Raw genomic sequence first — 10,345 nt, forward strand, 5'->3', positions numbered from 1 at the left:
AAGCTCCCAGTCTCAGTCTCCCTCACGAGGTCGGGGGTGCCTCGCATCATTCCTTCTTTGAATAGATTAGCTATATACAGGAGGAATGATTACTCTGATCTGTGAAGTTCTATCTATCGCTGTTCTCCTTGTATAAGTTGGTTATGGTAGCAAAACCGCTATCCAGAGTCACTTTGCAACGGATGAGCGCTGACGCGCGCCCTGTAGTTTTGAAGCTGGCCCAATACTACGACTTTTTAAGAGCAGTCTATTTACTAAACCAGAGCCAACCATCCCGCCGTCACTTAAGTAGAATTTCTTCCTAGTAGGGGACTGGAACAAAACGAGAAATGTGACAAGCGAGGTCAAGCTATAGAAGAAAGCTTCTTCCGGTTCAGCAACAGGGGCAAGTCCAGACTCGTCAACAGTACCAAGCCCGGCGGGGGCAGTAAGCACAGAGGCCCATTCTACCTTTAGTCTGTCCAGGAAAAAAGAAGATCAATACAATACGACTTTCAAAACAGTATTTTTGAGTGTTTTAGATTCAAGATCCGCAGAGGAACTTCCGCCCGGGGCCCCCGGAGGGGTAATTCAGGCTCCGGTGGAATTTGCGTATTCTCTTAACTAGAAATAAATATCGTGACGCTCGTGCTTCTTTCGAGGAAACCTTACGCTGTGTAAGCTTAAAGAATAGGTGGTCATGTGATGAGATTGGCAGTCCAACATTCATGCTTTGAAAACAAGACGTGAGTAGATACTTTCTCTTTCGACGGGTCCGGAAGTTCGATATCGAGATCAGAGCTTGTAGCTCAATGGTTAGGCCTGAACTCGCTTTCCTTATGTAGCTATTTCCCTACGACGATGGTAGGATATCCGGAGTATAGTGAAAGAGGAAGGGCTGGCTTACTTGAAACTGTTTTGGGACGCCACCTAATGAGAGCTGGTAAAGAGATGACTTCTTCTTCTTAACAGACAGGGACTGCTCTCACCTTTGCCTACATTTATGAACCCGAGATCGAGAGAAGACCCCCCGAACACGCTATCTGGAACCGAGAGTACTGGGTGAAACCCGATAAGCAACCCGAAATGGAGAGCATGACCCTACTATACTAGATCGAAAGCACTAGCCGGAAAGAAAGCCTAGACCGCTACTTGCTTTCCTGCTCTCTCTCACTATCCTAATGAAAGGTCAAGCCTAAGATTGAGTGAGGGGTCTTCGGGAACAAGAATCCACGATTTGATACCGCTCTCCCACATCAAGAATAAAAAAGGTCTTCTTTCGCTGCCTACAAAGAAAGAGGTAAAGACTGAGCTAATGATAGGAACTGTTTATCCCCGATCTGACTAGATAGAGGACGGCTAGTAAAGACTGAAAACGGCTTCCCTCCCTTGTGACCCTGCTTGCTCGACCGGGCTACCACACTTGGATGACAATTCTGGAATGACTCGAGAACCGAAGATGGGTTACCCTTTGGTTAGAATCAAGGGTCCAGTCGAGCACGAACCCACTGGTTTCCCTGGCCAACCAGTTAGGGCTAGCAGGCTACTTGATGACTCGAGAGCCAAGAGCTTTTTTTTCCGGACCTATCCGGCTAGCGGGCTACCATTGCTTGGCTTCTGACCCGATAACCGAGACCCTTCCCTCTCTTTACAGTCGAGCACGAGTCAAACTCGCCTCACTCTTGCTTCAAACACTGGCTGGTATTCCTAGAGTATCTGTTATCTACCCTGCTTTCTTCTCTGTGGAACTATAGAACTGCCTAAAGCTTACTGCGCCTTGACCTGTGCTTGAAAGGGCCCTATGTCCGTTTATCGCCTGCTAACCTATGCGTGTTTAAGACCAGTAGAAAGAGGGCATTGACTTGACGCCTGTTTTATTTTCTTCCCTGACTCTTTTGAGTACTCTACCCGACTGCCTTAAAAGATTAGCTGACGGCTCTGATTGCCCCACTCGAGACCGCTGGATTAGCTGCTAGAACTAGGAAGGCAATTGGATCAACTAGTCTTACCCGTTCCGCCCCTACCTCTTAAAGGCCACTCCACTAAATCAATTCTTTAATTAGTAGTCGGCACGAATACCTTCGTTTAAGAGAAGATGAATGGAGTCACTTTCAGTATCTTTCTCTCCAACTTGATTCTAAAGGTCGGGTGGGAAAATGGGGATAAAAGATCGATTGATCCATCCATAAGGGGTGGAGATACCACACAAGGGCTGGTGGTAAATGTAGGACGCGGGACTCATTCTTTACCCGTAGAAAGGAAGTCAAGATGAACGTATGAGTTCATCAGCTGTGGAATCTCTTTCAATGGACGGCGGATAGCTGTTTCGTGGTCCCACTCCTATAGGTGGAAAGGATCGATCGGGTGGTGGGATGGAATCGTGTATTGAATCAACTGAGTCAAGTGGGGAGGGAGAGCCAACAAATAAATGAATTCAGTAGGAATAAAAACCTTAAACATTCATGGGCGGGCATTGGTATAGAAGAATAGGTTTCCCCGAGATCGTTGGATGGATCCTTGAGTCTGATTTTGCTTAATTATGTATTCTAAGTCTTCGGCCAGGTATACGAAGCAGACCCTACTCCCCAACTTAGTAAAGGGTGCTTGGATTCCGATCAAAAAGGCCAATAGAGATGATACTGATGAATCCTTGAACCGGTCTCAAGCCTTGATGCAGAAAAAGAACTCGACGGCACCATACATCAAACTCGACGGCACCCATTTAATTCTCTGGGAGCTCCAGCTTCCTCTGGTTCCCTCCACTATAAGGGCAACAACTGCTTGGCTTTCTTGATGGAACCACTGCTGCTCCAGAAAAGTGGATAGAGTGCTCCGGCTTCGATTTCTCGTCAAAAGTAGGCCGATGGATCTGTCAAGGTTTCAATAGCATATGAAGAGTGGCTCTGCAAAGATCAGCTGCGGGTCAGTTGGATAAACTCCACCATGTCCCTTCAAAGGCTCAATAAATTCTGGCTCAGGTAATAGATCTGACTCATGCACATCAGATCTGGAATGCCCTTCATGATAACACTTCGCTCAACAAGCTCGAGAAATGCAGAAAGATTGGAAGTGGAAGCCTGCAAGAGAGGATCGTCATCAGTTTCTGACTACCTCAATCGATTCAAGGCTCTCTGCGATCAACTGGCTGCTATACAAAAGCCCATTTCTGATCCTGATAAAGTGCTACTTATTCTCAGTGGACTCGGGGAGGAATCCAAAATGTTTGTAACCTCGGTAACCACTCGACTCCTCATTCCGTCTTTCTCTGAGTTACGACCATTATAGCTTTCGTATGAAGCGTCATTCGTCTCTCCGATCTCTGGGCAAAGTCAATCTGTGGGAGCGGTTTCGAATGTTCAATCAGCGAACAACAATGGGAGAGGCCGAGGAAGATAGAACAAAAACTGTGGGCGTGGTCAAGGTCGTGGCAACTGGAATGCCATGGTCGATCAAATCAATCCTCCTCGGGAAGTCTTCTGGGCACTCCAAATGAGAATAGGGAAACCAAAATCTGTTGCATGTCGACGTTTGTGGAAAAAGGGAACACACCGCCCTCAACTGTTATCACAGGTTCAATCCCAACTATCAACAGGAGGTTCTCGATCATCAGCTTGCTGCAACGTCCCTCAACTCTCCATCCGATCCCTTCTTGTATTCTGATACTGGGGCATCAAACCATGTAACTGACAAGCCTGAGAATCTCCAAGGTATGATTCCATACAAGGGTCACTGTATGGTGTACACAGGTGACATAACTCCTCTTCCGATATCGCATATTGGATGGAACTGCTGCTATCTCTACAGATTTTTTTAAACTTGCTGTTCAAAATCTGTTGCTTGTCCCGAAAGTAAAAAAGAATTTACTTTATGGTTGTAAGTTTACCAGGGATTTTCGTTGCAAGTTTGAATTGACTCCTTGGGATTTTGTTGTGAAGGATCTCAAGTCGGGACAAACGATAGCTAGAGGGAGGAAGCACGAGGAGCTCTACCTTTTGAATGATGATCAAGTTTTTGCAATGGTAGCAGCAGCGAAAGCACGGATTTTCAGCAATAAGGTGTCGGCCTCTGTGTGGCACCATAGGCTAGGACATGCGCATTTTTCCTTTGTGAAAGAATGGGCAGCAGATCGTCTTCTTCCTTCTTATGTTCAGGATAAACATCCGAACTCTTTTTGTACAAGCTGCCCAGCTTACCAATAGGCGGCAAGCATACTATAAAGCTTTCTTTTTTTTTTGAAGCCGAAGAGAAGAATATAATTCAACTCAAGAGGGGCCCAGTTCTCATTCTTCAGTTGTTATCCCTTTTTCCTACGGGTTGGACGGAGTGGAACGAAGGGCCCCGAAGTGAGCTATCGAATAGCTCAGCTTGAGCCGTTAACAGATAAGGCGGCCCTTGTTGAGCTCACGGGGGCGGGCCGCCGGCCCTACTATTGGAGCTCAGTACCGGTATCTCAAGCTCAGCTCTTCGCCCTTACTAATAGGGGCACTGCACTCCCCTATTAGTAAGGCTATACTAATAAAGGCTAATAGGGCGCCCCTGAATATATTCTATGAAAGCGTAAACCGCTTTCTTGACTCCTTTACTGAGTCAGATGGTCAGATGCTGTCTCATTCGTATACTCATGAGCAGGTTCGCTCCTGCTCATTGGATTGAGGATAAGATCAGAATTTGTTTTTCACTTTCTTTCTTTATAGTCAATATGTCCAGTTCAATTCATTATAACAGGGATGACCCTAATCCGGAATATGAACAGTAGAAAAATATACCCTCGCTTGCTTGTTTGCTAGCGCTCCATCTGTTGAAGCAAGCCAATGCAGCTTGTTCTATCTCCCTCCTCCCTTGCCTTCGTTCCCGATTCCTTCACAGAAGTGCGCACAGCTACACCCTCCCTCTCTTTGCTCGGTCCCTCCCTGGTAGAGGCGGCACGCTCTCCTCGTTCCGATTGGGCATCTCACTTGCTTGGTGGCCAAAAGCAAAGGATAGTAATTCAGTGCTAAAAACCCCGTCTTTACTGAAATTGAATGATTGTAATTCGACCGCTACTTAAGAAATCGGGTTGCAAGCCAAAAACACGACACGGGGGTTGGGGACAATGCATGCTTCAATCCGCGATTAAGTCGAGTTGATGTTCCGTTCCTCTGTGAAACCTGCTCAGCCGATACGAAATGATGCTTCCTTCTTTTAGCGTATGCGTATATGAGATCAGCATTTAAATTGTCGTGGCGGCACCCTATGTCGTCTGGCATTCAGCATCACCTGTGCCCGGATCCGCTCCTATTGTCGACACTAGCCTGGTAGCTTCGTTTCAATCCCCGAAAAAAGCCCTGCCCTTTTCCTTCGATTGAAGATCTGCTGGAACTGCCTCTGAGAGCACGGGATAGAACTAGGGACCTGCCTTGGAATCGAGATGGAAGTGGAGGAGGAAGTTAAAGAGACGGATGGGGAGGCAGTCAAGGTTTGATCGGACTAACCAACCATGGGTTTACTTTTTAGAATGCCTCCTATATCGTGCCAGATATTTCAAAACCTGGGCTTAACCAGTCATACCCATTTGTGGAGATTCAGGATCTGAAGCCCTATTAGGTAAGCCCTATATTAGTAAGGGGCTACTCCTACAGCAATTGGGGGCTTCTTTTAAGCCAGCCCACCAAAGAATTCCACCTCGACTCCCCTCTACCAGAGAATCCTGGAATTCTGGGCACCTGCTGTAGCAGCAGGGATGGGAAAGACAAATAACCAGCCATTGGACTGCCTTCCTCTCCAATCAGTCTCCTCCTTAGAATTAACGAGATCTAGAGTCTTGGATAAATCCCCTGGGGTCGATCAACCCTAGAAGACTCGATGGCTTAACAGCCCAGTGAATAACCTGATTCAGAGAGATAACCCGGTCTTTAGACACTCGCCCTAAGGTAAGCGGGGTTGGGCCAGATGCGGAAGCAGTTCCAGTCCCAGTTGCTGAGGTGGCGTAGTTACAGGCGGGAGCAATAACAACAGAAGCTGCGGAAGATCCTGCAGTAGTAGATTCGCTTGTTTGCGGTGGAATAGATTCAAGCGCTCTATTAGTAAGGGCCAGTAGATCCAGTTGATCGAGTAGTTGAGTTAGTTGCTTTTGCAGTTGATTCTAATCCCGATGTTGATCCGACGCTTATTACCGGTGATAGTCGCAGCACCAGGAGCTTTCAAGGGAGGCAGACATGTATAGATAGTAGCTGATAGTGGCATACCTTCCGGATCGAGGGTCCCACCCCTTCCGGGTAAACACCCTCTACGGGCGAAATACCAGCGGCGGGAGGAGCAGCAGGACCTATGGAATAGCCCGCATCCCTTCGTTTGATTCCAGCTCCACTCGCATGAGTAGCGGTTTATCCAGTACCAGCGGGACAACCAGCAGCAGGAGGGGCGGGGGAAGAGGCACCCACTGGAGCAGAGGGAAACGCAGGAGCTGCAGAGCTATAGGCATGAGAAAGATCAGCGACAAGGGCATATGCCATTGATAGACCGGGTTTTCCATTGCCTATGAAGACAGCCTTATACTAATAACCGAGCATGTGTTCTAGTAGGGCCGGGAGGGAGTCAATAGTAGTAGTAGTTTTTCCCTATCCGGACGTATTACTGGTATGCCATACCTCTCTGCATATCTGTCTGTGGATACGCATGGAGCGTAACGAACCTCACTTTCTATAGTGTAGGGAGTGGGCTATCTTCACATAGAGTGGTTATCAACCTATCCTATATCCTATAGAGTGGGTAGTTACCCAGCCTTTATTGAAGTGATGAGCTTTCAAGATGAAGAGTCTGATGTTCCGGATCAATCAATATTCCGAATTCCCCAGCGAAAAAAAAAACTTGTCCGAAGGCTGGCTGCCCAGCTCAACAAAAGCCTGGCAATACAACTGCTTTTCAGCTGTATCTTACAGGTCCCTTCGCTTCACTGCTTCCTTAGGCGACCTATCGGACTCTAAAGGTATGCTCTTGTCTGGCAGCTACAGGAAGGAGAAGGGGATTTAGACTAGGCTACTTGTCTTAACAGTCCCCCCTAACCCCCGGAGGGGGAATGAATCCCTACACCTAACCGTTCCGCCCCCTATGAATTATGCCCCTTCACGGGAGGTTACCTTCGCTACACTCGCCATTGGGCAACCTTAGGGTTGTTAATGCCAGTTGTTGTTCTCCCTAAAGCAAGCTAGCGGGGCTTAGTCAATCTAGTCGCGGGTTGCCTAACTCGAACAACTTACTCATAACCAAAAACTAGCTACTTGTCTTGTCCGAAGGCAAGGCAGGAAGGATGGTTGGTTTAACTACGGGTCTTCTCCGAAAGGAAAAGGAAGGGAATAGATTGACCTTAGCTACTTGTCTGAAAGCCGAAGCCGGAAGGCGAAGGCGAATACCGCTACTAAAGCTGCTAACTGCAGTTGCCAATCTTAATCTTAATAGGCCGAAGGCCAGGAAGACCGGAAAGCCTACTTCGCTCATCAAGTCGTTTCACCCCCTATGACGTATGCCCCTCTTGCTTGAGAGGCTCCCTTCGCTTCGCTTGCTAACTCTCTCTCTATATAGAGGCTCCCTTCGCTTCGCTTGCTAACTCTCCGGAGTCCCGTAGCTTGCTTCGCTTGTCTGCTTTCCGCCATGAAGGAAGTTCTATCCATTCCGAAGCGCTCGCTACTTTCATACGGGCATACGAGCGGACAAAGGCAAAGAAGTTGTACACCTACGCCTGTGAGACCTCTCAGTCACAGCCTGCATCAAGGACTTGCCCTCGTGCCTATCCGGCATGGCATAACCAACCAAGCCCGGCGCCAAAGGAAAGGACTCAACTGAGAAGCCCGAACCTCTTCCTCTTTCTTGGAGCGGAGGTGGGGATGTCACTCATGGAGTACGCACCTGAGACAGCTGATGAGAAGGGGAACCCCGGCAAGGAGGCGGGGAATGCGGCTAGTCCAGTAGAGTAGAGTCCTTTTGTCATTTTAGAAATAGAAAAGGATCAAATTCTAGAATATCTACTATTCCATAATCAAATGTTTGTGTTGGGGTTTTTAGATTAGGGTTTAATAAATACAATGAGAAACTTGTTCTCTGGATCAGTTCCCAACCCTCTGTATCAGTTGCTTCTCCCGCCCGCCCATCATTTAGTGACATAGTGGGGTGGGAGTCAGAAAGAATCTTCCATCTATCTCGTCTCTCAACTCGACCACACGTCTTATAGCTAGGAGCCCCTTTTCCTTCTGCGCGGCTCATCGACTTGCATGTGTTAAGCATATAGCCGAGGAGACAAGCACCATCGCATCCTTGTTCTATGAACTCTGTAACGGCGGACCCATATCTCCTATGGAAATAGCTGTGAAGTCTGCTCGGATAGCCTCCACTGAATAGCGAGATGACAAAATGGAAGAACAAGAAAGAAACAAGTCTATATACGCAAATTCGAGGTCTAGTTAATAAGTTCTAGTTCTCTCTTTTTTTATCTATAGATTCCTGCAACGGTTTTCTAAAAAGAGCGAAGATTGGCTATAGGTTAGTGGGACGGATTTCCCAAGCAACCCAATGATGGTCCATCTCTTGTTAGTGGTTGCGGGTTACGCTTCTTGTTAGTGTGGGCCAACAGGACCCAGCACTTTTGATAGATCCCCGATAGGCGGCAGGCGAGTACGTCAGCAACCATAGCTACTCGTAGTCCCACAGCCAGGGGCACTTTTGTTGGCCCATGCCGATCTCTGACGATTGGATGCATGTATGAGTCGGAATAGAAGTTATGGAGTGGTGAGAAGCTGATTCTCAAATAGCAGCTGCATGCCCCCGGAAGGGAGATTTACCCGTAAGGAGAACTATTGCGGGGGAGGGGAATTCAGTAAACAGATCCTTTCTTCTTGTTCTTTATGCCGGGCCAATCCAAAGGCTTCGACTTTCGATTGCTGGGGGGGAATCATTCTCAGGTCTCTCAATCCAATTATCCAGTCCATAGAGTAGGGATTAGTTCAGTAATGGTAACCCATCTATCCAGCAACACCCTATCTTGTGTCACTCCACATCGGTGGTAACACCCCGGATGAACGGAATAGATGGAGAGGGGAAGTACACAGAACTTGTCACGGTTGGAAGCGCTTACTATAGAAGGAGATGGGGAAGAGAAGTTGCTATCCGCCAATCCAGTCTATCCTAACTCTCCGCTCTCATACGGGCATTCCCCAACAGCCTCCTTTCTCGACTTCCAAGTGCTTCTCCAGTATGGTATATCCGCTTGTTCTCCTTACCCACCTTCTTCTGTCTAATGGATAGATGGACTAGAAGGAATAGGTATCTGGATTCCCGCCCTGCCGACTAGAATGAGGTTGATTGGTATCATTATCTGTATCCCTCCTACAACCATCTATCCCAAGCGAGTCTGATCTTGGATAATTAGCCTCCCTGGTAAGCAAGTGAGATAAGTTCCCCATTGATGGTTCCAAGCTCTCACTTACTCCCGAACCTCTCCCACTCATTCATATCCCCACCTTCCAAGGCTTCCCCTCATGACCGATCGGGGAGACTAGAAACAACCTATCTGGAGTTAGATCGCGCTTGCTTTATCGTCCAATCTAGGCAACAAGGTAGGTGGGCCTGGGCTTGAGATCTAAGGGTGGGTAATCCCCCAAGACTGGTTATCAGCTATTTCGAACTCGCTATCCCTCGATTCAATAGCTTTGGCCGTTCCTTCCATACTAGGTACTAGGTGGGCGATCCCCCAACTAATCTATTCCCCTTCAATCAATCTATTATCCAGCCTATAGTCATAGTAGGGGCAAGGAATCGGGGCAACTAAGAACTAATAGGTGGACACCAGTCACCATTACAAGTGGGCAATTCATTAGATGGACAAGGCTGACTATTATTCCCAATCCGGGCTAATAGCTGGATCACTAATATCTGGAATGCTGTCTCGTCCAAGGGAAGTGAAGGCAAGGGAAGGAACCAAGTGATCGAGACATACTGAATCCGATGAACTCGATACCACTATTCTGTAGAGTGAAAAGAAAGATGATTAGTGATTGAATCGGTCACAGCTATTATTAGTAACCGGGAGTGAAGGGATAGAGAGATTGGGGGAAGGCTTATGCTGGTAATAGCTGGATCGCGGAACAGAAGTCACTGCTATTACCAATTAAGACTTATTAGAAAGACTTGTCACAGCAAGCAAAGGATTAGCCACCCGCCAAAGCAAATGGGGATTAGTGCTGGTCACAAGAAAGCTATGATTAGTCACCCGCTAGGGAAGGGAAAAGAAGGGTGAAGAAAGCGAGCTATATCGACTATCGAAGGTATTGGGGGCCGGTCTACTAGTCCAAGCTTGGGAGGGCCATTGAAATCTATACCAGGGCTGCCATCTCTCGGA

This window comes from Tasmannia lanceolata, unplaced genomic scaffold (assembly GCF_043159265.1).
Source record: "Tasmannia lanceolata isolate RefF3 unplaced genomic scaffold, GAP_Taslan_0.1 ptg000020l, whole genome shotgun sequence".
NCBI lineage: Eukaryota > Viridiplantae > Streptophyta > Magnoliopsida > Canellales > Winteraceae > Tasmannia > Tasmannia lanceolata.